At 37.8% G+C, this 13,121-nt stretch overlaps 1 long non-coding RNA gene across 1 annotated transcript in view; it reads left to right on the top strand.

Moving 5' to 3' along the window:
* The first annotated feature begins 2,652 nt into the window (after window positions 1-2,652).
* The window catches only part of LOC108447777, a 124,754-nt gene continuing 114,285 nt past the window's right edge, over window positions 2,653-13,121 (top strand). The window contains exon 1 of the long non-coding RNA XR_001863465.1: window positions 2,653-2,737. This is a non-coding gene — a long non-coding RNA (uncharacterized LOC108447777). The remainder of the gene's footprint in view (window positions 2,738-13,121) is intronic.

Below are 13,121 nucleotides of genomic sequence, written 5' to 3'. Positions count from 1 at the left end.
AAGGTATCCCTGCCTATGGCCGGTGGTTTGGAACTAGACGTATTTTAAGGTCCCTTCTAAACCAAACCATTCCATGCTTCTACGATAAATTAAAACTACACTATTTTGCACACCATGACACGGTATGAATGTCAAAAATAGTCTCAATAATTAGTTTTGTAGTTTGGCTTAAATATGACTTGAGATTGCTTTCATATAAATTAAACATGCTTCTGCTCTTTTTCTCACACTGTCATGGCAGTTCAAGCGAGATGTTACTAAAAACTTAATGCCGGGCAAAAAAATTGCATAGGTAAGTTGTGTCTGAAAAACCAAGTTACTGAGAATTAGGCTTATGGAGCAAGTTTGTTTTGTGTGGCTTGGTATACTGCTTAACTTCACTGTTGATTTATGTCCCGTTGGTTTGTTCATGTCAGTCTCTTCTTGGACTCTACATGCTACTTATTCCTTTCCAGTTACTAATTCAACAGTGCAGCAGTTATACATTTTGCCTGTATTGCACAAGCTGGTCATGAATCCCAGATTGTTTCATCTACTCTTACCACCTTAAAACTAGGGAAGGGGTTGTCCCCCTGTACTCAGCACTGGTGAGGCCACACTTTCAATCCTGTGTTCAGTTTTGGGCCCCTCACTACAAAGATGCTGGAGATGCTGAAGTTTGCCCAGAGAAGGGCAGCAGAGCTGGTGAAGGGTCTGGAACGCAAGTTTGATGAGGAGCAGCTGAGAGAACTGGGGCTGTTTAGCCTGGAGAAAAGGAGGCTCAGAGGGAAATTTATTGCTCTCTACATCTACCTAGCCATGTGAGGGGTGTTGTTTTCTCCCAAGTAGCAAGTGATAGGAGAGGAGGAAATGATCTCAAGTTGCACCAGAGGAAGCTTGGGCCGGATATTAGGAAAGATTTATTCATCATAAGCATCGGAACAAGCTGCTCAAGGAAGTGGTTGTGTCGCCATCCCTGGAGATACTTAAGAGATGTATAGATGTGGCACCTGGGGACACGGTTACTGGTGGACCTGGCAGTGCTGGGTTAATGGTTGGATTTGATGTTAAAGGTCTTTTCCAACCTAAATGAATCTATGATTCTAATAATATTCCAACAGGTCTTTTCTCCTTTATTTCCACTGAAGGGTCACCTGTAAAACAGGCAAAATGGAAAAAAAAATATTCTCAGCCTATATAAAAGTTGATTGAGATATTAATTTTATACATGGAAAATGCTATATGTATGCACATGTAAGTGCCATAATACCTTGCAGTTGCTATGGTAACTAGAGAGCAGCTGAGGTCTGCTTTTTCTATATTTAGAAATAATATCTAAAATGTCTCACCCAATTAAACCTTAACATTGTTGAGAAAATTTTACCTAGAAGGGAGCTATCAGTTTTGCAATAAATGCCTTTAATTCATCCTTCTGAGGCATGTCTGAGAGGGCACATCCGAGTAAACCTCCAGACCTGACTGACAGCAAATGTAAGCTGTGTAGCCTCTGACCATGACAGGGCACATGTATTCAGGTGTAGGTGCAGGCTAGCTTGGGTTTCTAGATTACAGTCAGCTTGGCAAATCTGTCCAAGGCACAGGCTAAGTATGCTTATTTGGGACTGCACCTGCCCAGACAAAGTGCTTCAGTTTCAGCTGGACTTCTAAACTGGGAAATGGTTGGTCTCCTAGGTTATTGAGGATTGCAGATGTACCAAATGCAGTCTTAATTCAGCACCATTTGCTGCAGACACTGACACACAGCACACAGTGAGGGGGTTACATGTCTGTGAAGCTCTAAAGATTGTGAAAAATCATGGACAGAGTTTGACCTCTGGTTTACATTTTATTCCTCACAACTAAAATGCAGAAAATACCCATATTAATGAGAATTCTGATTTTAAATTGGGTGTGAAATGGAAATCAGTTTATGTGAGGCTGAAAGGCAGCACTAGTTGTAAAGCTCTCCTCCACACTCTAGAAATCTAGTTCCCTACTTTTACAAAGGCTATTATGTTGAGAATGTTTATAAGTATTTTGGTTATTGGGGGTATTGAAAGATATAACGTGACTGAGCACTGATCATGCAACATCTCTTAATTGTGCATAAACACTTTTCTAAAACTACAAATCTTGTCAGAACTGCCTTTAGAAATTATATCACTGAGTGGTTACATCAGATGCTTAGTTTGTGGACTTGATTAAACTTATCAGTACATAAAGACCAAGCTGAGTGACATCAGGTTTCTCCCTTAAGTTTTACTGCAGGTCTCCAGCTGCATAGCGGAAGGGGCAGCTATAGCTAAATACTGGTACCTGTGCCTATCACCAATATGTTTTGAGGTTGAAAAGAAACAAGAGAAAGTAGGCAAAATGACTGCTTAAATTATAGTTATAATTAATGCTGGTATCCTTAATATTCTCTGAAATGTTGGCATCTAAAATATAATGACCAAATTTATCAACCTGTTGGTCCACTGTGTTGACCCAGTTGAGTTTTTGCGAGCAGTGCTGTGATGAAATACACTGATCTCATTATCTGAAGGATATCTTTTCCTTTCTATATCTCAGATGCATGCACGTATGCTTTGAAATGACAAAAAGGTAGAGTGGATGCATACGAATTTGAAAATAATCATAGTATGCTGTTCTGTTCTTTCCTTGATTTACAGGCTGTCTTCATCCAGACCACTTTACAGTCTGTGTCTCCATGCTTTCAATACAGACAGAAACTGAGTGGATGGTGTGACTATAGAGGGTAAGAAATTTCATTTTGAGAAAGGAGAATGTGACTGGTTTTGCTTTACATGAACTCCATGTACATTTTAAATGCAATTCTTTTTACTACAGTCTGCTTTTTTTCCCCTAGAAAAAGAGATAAGAAGAATACTCTATTCTATTATTTATTTATCTATTGTTCTATTCCTATGTTAATATGTGTCATCTGCTGACTGTTATCTGAGGAGAATTCCTCAGCAAAGTGCATGAAATTGACAGTATGATGTTCATATTCCCTAGTATCAGTATTCATGCTTGTATTCAGTATAACTGATCAATAAAAATACTATGTTTCAACTATAAAAAACAGAGGAGGCCAGTGTATGAATCTTTTAAAAAACCCCAAAAAACAGGTGCAATACTCTAGTATCTTATAAGACCATTCCAAACTATTGTGGGAAAATGACAGTGTCATCTACAACCCATTGTGTGCATGGAGAAAAAAAAACAAACTAAATTTCTGAATCCTATCAAAGATGACATTTCTTAACTTATTTTATGCAAGGTTAACTTAAAATTATATCTGGTTTTTGACTGCCTCCAGTCTCAACTAGTATTCTCAGTTTCATAGGGTTACCTAGGAAACGGACTGGGATAGATTTCATGATCAGGAGGGAATAGATTTGGAAAGTACAGCTGCTTTCCCTCCATAGCTGCTGAATTTGCCTTTCCCCTCAGATATTTTTTAAACGGAAGCATTTCTCCATCTGCTGGCTCCAAGGAAGCTATTGCAGCCTTCCAAGCAGAGAACTACTTACGGGCAATGGAATATTTGTATAATAAAAGCCTGTTTGGAATCAACATTTCTATGCTGATGCTCCAGAATTGCTGCATTTGTAGTAAGTAGTTTTGGAGTAGGTTAGCTTATTTTTAGTTCATTCACTGAAGGGAACTGGATGTATTCCAAAAAGTAACATTGCCCCACATATCTCTATTATAAGTGAGACAGTACTGTGAAGGCACCCTGTGCTGCTCAGTCACAAACAAATTACTCAGGGCCAACTCTCAGGCCTTTCCAGTGCCTTAGACGCTGACATGTAGACATCGTGTATGGACACTCAATTGTACAACATCCAGAAATATTTATAGCTAGTAGGGCAATATCCAGTCTCTGATAGGGAGGATTACAGCAAGCGATGCTTTCAGGTATATTTTGAAAGGTGCAAAGCCTACAGCATTAGACTGGAGACATGCAAATTAATTGTGCTTCTAGTAGCTGAAAGTTGAAGATGAGGCAATGAAAGTGGCTGCTATACAGGCTGTCTGTGTCTCTGTGAGGATTTTTTTTGGTTGGTTGGTCGGTTGGTTGTGGTTTTGTTTTTGTTTTTTGCAGGGGGCTTCTTTGTTGCAATATTTTTAATTTTTTGGCTCAATATTTTGACATACAACACACATGGTCTCGAAGGAGTTGATATCAGCACTTGGCACTCCTCACATCACACCAGGCAGTCATTTATGATGCAGTACCTTAGGATGAAGTTATTTGGTTCAGAAATAGCAGTGTGTGGAAAAATGTAAGAAAGATCTCTGTTGCAGCGGGGATTACTGCTACAAGTATATTTCAAACCAGGAGTCCCGTGGAAAGCGAAGTATATATGGACAGATTCGTGGTAGATGTTTCAGAGATGTTTATTTCTCCAGCCACATGGCCGGGGCTCAGCTCAGGAACTCCGCAGTCGCGGGACCCCAGGGTCCTTGGCCACACCAGGGAACACAAACCAACCAATGGGAAATGAGACTGACCAGGGGCAGGGAGACCCCATGCCTCCCCCCAGGGCCCCTCTCCCAGGGCTACATGGCAGGGGGGAGGGACCCCAACAGATCTCAGTGGATGAGACTTCCTATGGAAGTTGATGGAACTGTGTAAATTTTGTTTTGTAACACAATGACCTTCTTCAGCCTGTCCTTTTGCTGATCACCAATTTTCAACACGTGAAAAAAGTACTTCCATGAAAGGCCAATATCCTGAAAAACTGCCATACACGGTACAGTAGGATAACACTGCAGTATGCCTGTTTGTAAACCCTGCACTGAGCAGGTAATGAAAATCATCTCATTTTCCTCTTGGTACTTAATTTCTTGATTGACTAAAATTACCTTAAGCCTCCTGCTACTGAAAGTCTTAACTTTCCTGCATATTGTGGGACTGATGCTTGTGTGGCAGTCAAAATCCTACTTGAGCTAAATCTGATTGGTTTGGTATATTTCTGTTTGTTTGTTTCCAGCATATCGTATCTTTGATCTGGATGGCTGCATAGCTGCGTGAGTGGAAGAGCTGGAGGAGGATGGAAAACACTTAGGGAAGAAGACAGAACCATCTCCTCCAGCAACTCACGTTTAGACTGGCTTTTGAAAATGCATACTTCTTTGGGCAGAAATTTGTATTTCATAGAGAACATGTACATGCAGGCATAATTCATTGAAATCAGTTGTCTACTACTTAGAGAAAAAAAAGTTTTTTTTTAGAGGGTGCTACTCTTCATACAAGCTCATTTGCCTCACTCGTTGTCCCCTTGAGAAGAAACATAGTGGACAGTAGACCCTCCAAATATGTGTGTATGAAAATGATGCATGCATAAATCTTTAAGGTGAATGTCAGTGTTCATTTTCTACAGAGATATACAGCTATCTCATTCTCATATCTGGAATAAAGAATCATTATGCCTGGCAGTAATTGATCCCAGATGATCTTATTAACTAGGACAGTCTGTGGTTTTTACTAAGAATATAGAACTCCTTTCTTCAAAAACTGGGAGAAAAAAGGAGAGGAAATCTTCTTTTGTTATCTGTATTGGCTCTGGAGTTTTAAAGTTGTCTCTGTGCTCATATTTAATTAGTTTCTGCAAGCCTGAGGTCAAATGAGGTGCAGAGCTGGCACATGAAAAGAAACACCGGAGGTCAATTAAAATCATTAAGTCACTATCAAACTCATCTGGAAAAATTAAAAGAATTTTCTTTTCCTTTTGGGGAATAACCACATGCTGAAGGGTACACATTTTCCTGCACTAGCAAAGGCATAGCTGCTCTGAGTAATGACTGTTTCATGACAAAACACATTATATGTTAATTGAAAGATAAATGGCAAAGTCATTCTAGTACCTTTTTTTCTCAGCTTAGGTTTTCTATATTCACTTGTTCATTAAAATACCTCTCTTTATATATCTCTTTCTTTAGGATATTATTTGACCCTCTCTGACATTTTCTCTAAACTGCTTAATTTGTCTTTGTCCAAATGGAAGCTTCTGGTTGTCCTAAAGCACTTCTTCTCATAGCCTTCTTAAATGCATGTGAAGATGCCAAAAAGCCCACTTAAGCAGTGTCTTACCTCTTTTTGGGTGTCAGATGGTGACAATGATATCTGTTCCAGTGGTGATATCTCCAGCATACAGCAGATATCCATGCTCACCTCAAAACAGACACTTTTCTAACTTCAAATTTGAAAAATTATGTGGTTTTTTCTGATTTATCTGCAGGGGGAAGACTTTGCTGCTTCCAAACTACTTTTTTCGTTCCCTGAAAAAATTGTGTCGATTAAACAGGATTGAATTTCTTTTCCTTGTCTGTATCTATGCCTTGGTCAGTGTATCTGCAGTTTCTCTAGATGCACTGTATAAATTCATAGACTATGCTAATTCATAAACTAAAGATTATCTTCAGGAAAATAAGTTCATGTAATCTTTTGTAGATGGGACTAATTATGGCGGGGAGGTGAGGGGAGTGAATAAAGGCCTAGAAGAAAAAGAAGTGGCATCTTTAATGTTTATTTAAAACACAGTGGTGAATTGACCCTGGCTGGACATTACAGGCCTGCCAAAGCAGCTGGGCAAGGGAAAGAAAGGATAACAAAATGTTCATGGGTCAAGATTAGGGCAGGTAGAGATCACTCACCAATTACAGTCATGGGGAAGCCAGAGTTGACTCGGGGAAATTAGTTTAATTTATTGACAGTCAGATCTGAGTAGGGTAATGAGAAATAATAAGTAAGTCTTCAAACACCTTGCCCCCACTGCTCTTTCACAGGGATTGATTTCTCTACCTCTTCTTGACAGAGGTTTAGGGGACATGAAATCGGGATTGTGGTCAGTTCATCACACGTTGTATCTGCTATTTCTTTCTCCCCAGGGAGAGGACTCCTCACACTCTTGCTCTACTCCCCAGTGGGGTCATGACATATTTTTGACATGGGAAAACTAAAATCTGAATAAAATCCTGTAGTTAATTCTTTCTGCAACAAAATCAATATTTTGGGTTTTGGTGTTTATTTATTAGTCTTGAAAATATTTTGGCTTTTCAAAAATTCTTCCTTTCAGTACTGTTTTCCTCCATTTTCAAAGCTACATAAGAACATCTCATAGATTTTGTTCTGTTACTAGTTCACATAACTTTTTACTCATTTAATAGATTTTTAAAAATTAAAAAACCAAGCATGGGATTATATTTACAATACTTCAATAAAAACTCATGAGCAGTTGCAGTTATTTTAAATAAATGCTTCATTCTCATTGCTTAGTGTCCTCTGACACCTCTTCTAGTGCTGAATTGAGTGTCTGTTCCTTTTATTTGAAGAAAACTATGACTCCATCTGTTGCATAATTATTTTGGTGAGCAACTTTGAATAGCAGAAAAAGCTGATCCGACTACTCATTTTACAAGACTGGTGAGAAGAGGACTGAAGGATATAACCTAAACCGCTTACATCAGTCTAAAGCCTGGGAAGTTTGTAATGGTTTTAATGTAAACAGTTTTGTGCGAGTACCATAGGCTTGGAGACCCTTTTTTTGGTGTGTTTCTCACCTGAGACATTTTTAGGGTTTCAATCTGCTCTCCTCATCTAGAAAAGCAAGCACTGAGCTGTACAAGTTATACCACAGCCTAAAGCCTGCTCAACATAGAGATTAGATGTTCTGGGAAAGCTGTTTTCTGTAGGTCACTATGTAGTCATTCTTTCTTGGATTTTGAGGAAAGCTTGCTTTTCTGGGAGGAAAAAACCCAACCCAACAAACCAACCAACCAACCAACCAACCAGCAAAAAAAACCCAACCAAAACCAAACCAAACCAAACCAAAAAACCAACCAAAAAACAAAAATCACATAACCACCCCAAAAAATCAAGAAACATAAAACTGTATGTTTTTTACAAGATCTTATAATAGTTAATGCTATGTTTCTTCTAACAAGTGTCATAACAGCAGTGGTAAGACCTACTGCTATTTTGGATCCTAATATTGATCTCATTCTTTTCTGTAAAAATAACACTGCAGACAATGTGATCAATATGACCAATTATATAGTGTTAAAAACCCAGTTCACAAACTTTTTATGACTGCTGTGGTTTTAGCGTTTAATTCCACAAAGATAACTAATGTCTGACCTTACAGAGAGGACACATGAATATATGCACAACTATTTCCAAAATTTTGTCTTTACTTAGACCTTTATTTGTCTGGCTTTGGAAGAAAATGCAAAAAAACTTACTTTAATTTGAGTCTTGCTTTGGGCTAAACAACATGACCCCATTTTACACTAGCCTACAAAATCACTATGTATACAGCAAAATTTTGTACAATCAGCAGAGTAGTTAAAGGAGGTTTTTAAACTCACTGTGAAAGAGCTCTTGGTAGCAACATTTGTAGGAAAATATATTGATTTTTTATTATCCATTCACACAGTTTTATTTGGAGACCTTTGAAGTTAAACATGCTAATTGTAAACCAATATCAGGATGGAAGGGATAATTTGAAAATATTTATTTAAAAAATGAGTGACTATTAATGTATTGTTCTTTCGATATACAAGCAAGTATCTCATTAATTTCAATCAGAGGACAGAATAAAAACTAGGTGTGTTTGACATATTGGAAAAAAACCCCAAACAGTTCTTTCAACACAGTCATCTGAAATGGAAGCTTTAAACTAAGTAGAATTCACACTTGATAAGCCAAATAATTGGAATTAGGTTCCAGAACTATATTCTTCATAGGCTGTAATTGGATAATCACATAGATGTAGCTTGCTACCCAGGAACTTGGAAATGAACTCTTAGAGGCAATAAAGCTATTCTACTGAACTAAAACCAGAAAAAAATCTGTGTGTTCAAATACTTTGGGACATACTTGGAAAAAAGAAAATAGTAGTTTTGATTCTTTGATACTGTCTATAAAGAAAGATGGAACCCTTCTTCCCGTAATGGACATACCTATTATTTAAATTTATCAGATAGATTACAAAAAGAGGCAATAAAATGTCTTTTTATTCAACATAAAATTGCAGACACCTGATAACTCTATAGTTCGAACAAGAAATTTCTTGAAATCATATTTACATGTTACACATGAAAATAGAGTATTAAATGTATGTTTCTCAATAATTCCATGATATGCTGAGATCATGAGTCTGAAGAATCATGTTAAGGGATACAGTCACCTGTGGAAGTAACACAGTGTATGAATTGAAAACTTGAATATTATACTTTCTTTAAACAAAGGGATATGGAGTTTAGTGTATTAATTAGGGCACTTCTGTCATTGGAAGCTATTAGTCTTATAATCAAGGAATGTTTAGGTGAATGGATAAATAACAATGTTGCTGTATATCCCAAGTTAAGGGAATATCCCAGCTAAAGGGTAAAGACTTGAAAGTAAAATAATTCCCATTCTCTTTCATCTTTTAACAAACTATTCTGATTTCTGTGTTCTGAAACATTCATTAGTTTCTTGAAGCATATACGTTAGTGCTGGTGTGCTCATATCACGCTAATATAATGCATCTCAAAGTATAAATAGAATTACTTCATGATGTTGTGTATATTTTCAACAGTTGGTTAATTGAAAGTCAATAGTGGTAATGTGAGTTTCCCGTATGCAACTTTAAGATGGGTAAGGGCATGAAACACACAAGCTAACTGGAGAGGCTGACAGTGGGGGACTGGGCTTGCTGAGATTGACAAAGAGGAGATTGAGGAGCCACCTGGTAGCAGGCTGCAATCTGAAAGGGGATGTACAAAGATGATGGTGCTAGACTCTCAGTGGTAGTGCCAGACAATAGACTAGGGAACAGCAGGCAAAAAACATGACTTGACACTGCTCAGACTGGACGTTGGTAAAAATGCTGGGATGACAGTGCAGAATACAAACAGGCTGTTGACACAACATCCTTGAAAGTTTTGAAGACTGACAAAGTCATATTTAGTTTGTGATGTTGGTTATTATATTGTTTTGAGCGGAAGGCTGTCCTACCCAACCTCTTTTAATCAATTCTCTACTGATCCCATGGCAGTATTCAAATATGATTTGCTTAATAGTTGCTGGAAATAAAGGAAAAAACATAATGTTGTTGTGAAAAGTGTTCAGTCTAATAGATTTCTACTGATGTGTTACTGAACTAACAAGGAAACCAAAGTCTGTAGGGCTTCTTAATTTTTAAAACAGTGAAATTAATTGTACTTTATCTAAATTCAAGTAGGACTGTTTCGAATTTATCTTGGAAATGAACTTACCTTGTGCTCTTTTGGTTAATGTTTTATTTTAATCTTCATATTAAGGCTAGTTTGTTGTCCTCATGTCATTCTTTATGGTCTGGTGTAGATTTAGGTGGTGAATTTCTGATGATTTGCTTCATGTTTTACTAGCCTGGATAATTTTTTACCTGTTTTGGAGCAAAAGGTCATGAGATTTGTGAGAAGGGAAGCCAGCGGTCAGTTACAATTCTAGGATTTCCAACTGAACTGTTATATTCTTTCTTCCTAAATATGTATGATGGAGGGACTGAGTTGGTGGATAATGGAAGAGCAACTGATGTCATCAGTCTTGATGTCTATGAGGTTAACAGTGTTTCACAAAGCATCTTTGTCACTATATTGGATAGATATGGGTTTGATGGACCCTCTTTGATGGATAAAAAATTGGGTGTCTGGTCATATCCAAAGAATCTTAGTCAACGGCTTAATGCACAACAGGAATGACACCTTCAGAGGTCTGTACTGGGACCAGTACTGTTTACTATCTTCATCGTTGACATAGTGGGATTATGTGTATCCTCAGCAGATGACATCATCCTGAGTGGTACAGTTGATATGCTAGAAGGACCTAGCCATCCAGAGGGACCATGACAATTCTGAGAATGGACTCATGTGAACCTCATAAAATTCAAGAAGGCAGTATACAAAGTCCTGCTTCTGGGTCCAGTAATTCCTTGTATCTATGCAGACTGAGTGAAGAACTGAATGAGAGTAGCCCTGAAGAGAAGAACTTGGGGTTTTTGGTAGATGAAACTTAAGACATCAGCCAGCAATTTGCACTTGCAGCCCAGAAACCCAATTCTATCCTGGGGTACAAGGATGCATTAAAAAGAAACGTGGCCAGAAGGTCAAGGGAGGAAACTATTCATCTACTCTTCTCCACTGAAACCATACCAGGATTACTGCATCCCACTCTGTGGGCCTCAACACAGGAAATATAAGGACCTGTTAGGGCTGGTCCACAAGAGTGCTGTGAAAATGATCAATGGAATGGAACTCCTCTCCTGTGAGGAAAATTTGAGAGTTGGTGTTGTTCAGCCTGGACAAGAGAAGGCTCCAGGGAGACCTTATAGCAGCTTATATATATTCTTACAGGAAACTTATAAGAAAGATGGGGAAAAATTTTATTTAAGATCTGTAATGATAGGACGGGTGGGTAATGGCTTTAAACCTAAAGAGGGTAGGTTTAGACTGGATATTAGGAAGATATTTTTAGCTGTGAGATCAGTAAGACACTGGAACAGGTTGTCCAGAGAATTTGTGGGTGTCTCATCCCTGGAAAGGTTCAAGGCCAGGTTGGATGCAGCTTTGAACTACCTGATCGCATTAAAGATGTCTCTGTATGCAGAATGGAGGTTGAAATTATATGACCTTTAAGGTCCCTTCTGAGCCAAACTGTTCTAAGATAATAGTGAAGGGTGAAAGGAGGATGCAAGAGAGATGAACTATAACAGATGACTGGCTTTGTATTTGATTTTTGTTGTCTGATGGGGTAGAATGTTTCCATAGGAAGAAACACTCTTGCAGGATTTAGCCAAATTATTTGCTATACTCTTTGACTTCTTTTGTCTGTAGGCAAGTTACTCTCTTAAAAAAACTTCCAGCATGAAAATGAAAATGTAAGACAAGAAAGTATTAAAGCAAAGCAGGTTATCCAGCTCCCTTGACTTTTTGAGATGTAGATGTTTATTTACTTTGCTCTGTATATCTTTGTATTAATTTTGCCCCATCAAGTAGCATGTCTTATGCTGTGAAAGCTTGTAATTTTTGTAGTTCCTGCTTTTACAGCCAGTTTACAGGCACAATACTAGTACAAATCTATTTCTCTTTGCAGTTAAATAATCTTGCTGAAAAATCGTAGCAGGGGTTGGGAGTGGGCAACTGCATTAAAGCGCATTCTCATGGATGGAAATAAGATTTGCCAAAAAGTGAGGCAGAAAATTCTGAAAGGATTCAGTGAAACTGGCAGAATCTGTTAATAGTTTAGTCTTTCCTAGCACTATCAGACTTGGAAGATACTTAGAGACTTAAGCTATAGACGAAAATATAGACTCTCATAGATACAAATTGTCAATGCCATCTAGAGCAGGTTAAAGCAAGCAAGGAAGACTCATGTTTCTGTAGGCTTATATTAAGTGATTAGTCTGTAGGCTACATGTATTTGCTTGTTGCCATGAGCAGTTTAAATGAGAAAATCCAAACTTCCTGTAATCTGTTCAATGTTGAAAAAGAAGTTAAAATTATGCTGTTATGAAAGTCTGATTTGTTGAAGATGAGAGTGTCAGGGTTTAACTGAAGCAGTGCATTTTCCAAGGGATAGTTCAGCATATATTTTCAAAAAAATCTTAACATCAGCATTTTCCTTATTAAGTGGCCATATTAAATATAGAAAATATGCATAATTCCTATGCAAAGGAAAAATTACATAAGTAGGAAAAAATCCCTACTAGTGACAGCATATTTTTTTAATTGGAGCCACAGTTGCTTTGTATAGACTTTTTTTAGCATGATAGTTTTGTGTAGTTATACATCTAACTCCACACTTGCATTGAGTAAATATGCCTTAAAGGCCTGTCCAATTATGACAGGAAGATGTATGTATTGATCTTCGTCTTCCTACTGTTATGCAATTACTACTTGGGGGAGAGAAATTATTTCTTTATCTAACAATACATTGCCCCTCTTCTTTTGTTGTTCATTTCTTCCTTTTCTCTCTGTCATAGGTTAGCAAGCATAGTCCCGGAAGTGAAGTTCTTACAAAAGGGTGCTTACAGCTTCCTCTATGACCTAACAGAACCTATCAGATGGCCAGTTTGAATATGGACAATTCTTTAAGCCACTTAAAGTTG

This window comes from Corvus brachyrhynchos, unplaced genomic scaffold (assembly GCF_000691975.1).
Source record: "Corvus brachyrhynchos isolate BGI_N302 unplaced genomic scaffold, ASM69197v1 scaffold23, whole genome shotgun sequence".
In the NCBI taxonomy this organism is placed as follows: domain Eukaryota; kingdom Metazoa; phylum Chordata; class Aves; order Passeriformes; family Corvidae; genus Corvus; species Corvus brachyrhynchos.
Note: the sequence above shows the minus strand (reverse complement) of the source record. Positions and strands in the feature narration are given on the sequence as shown.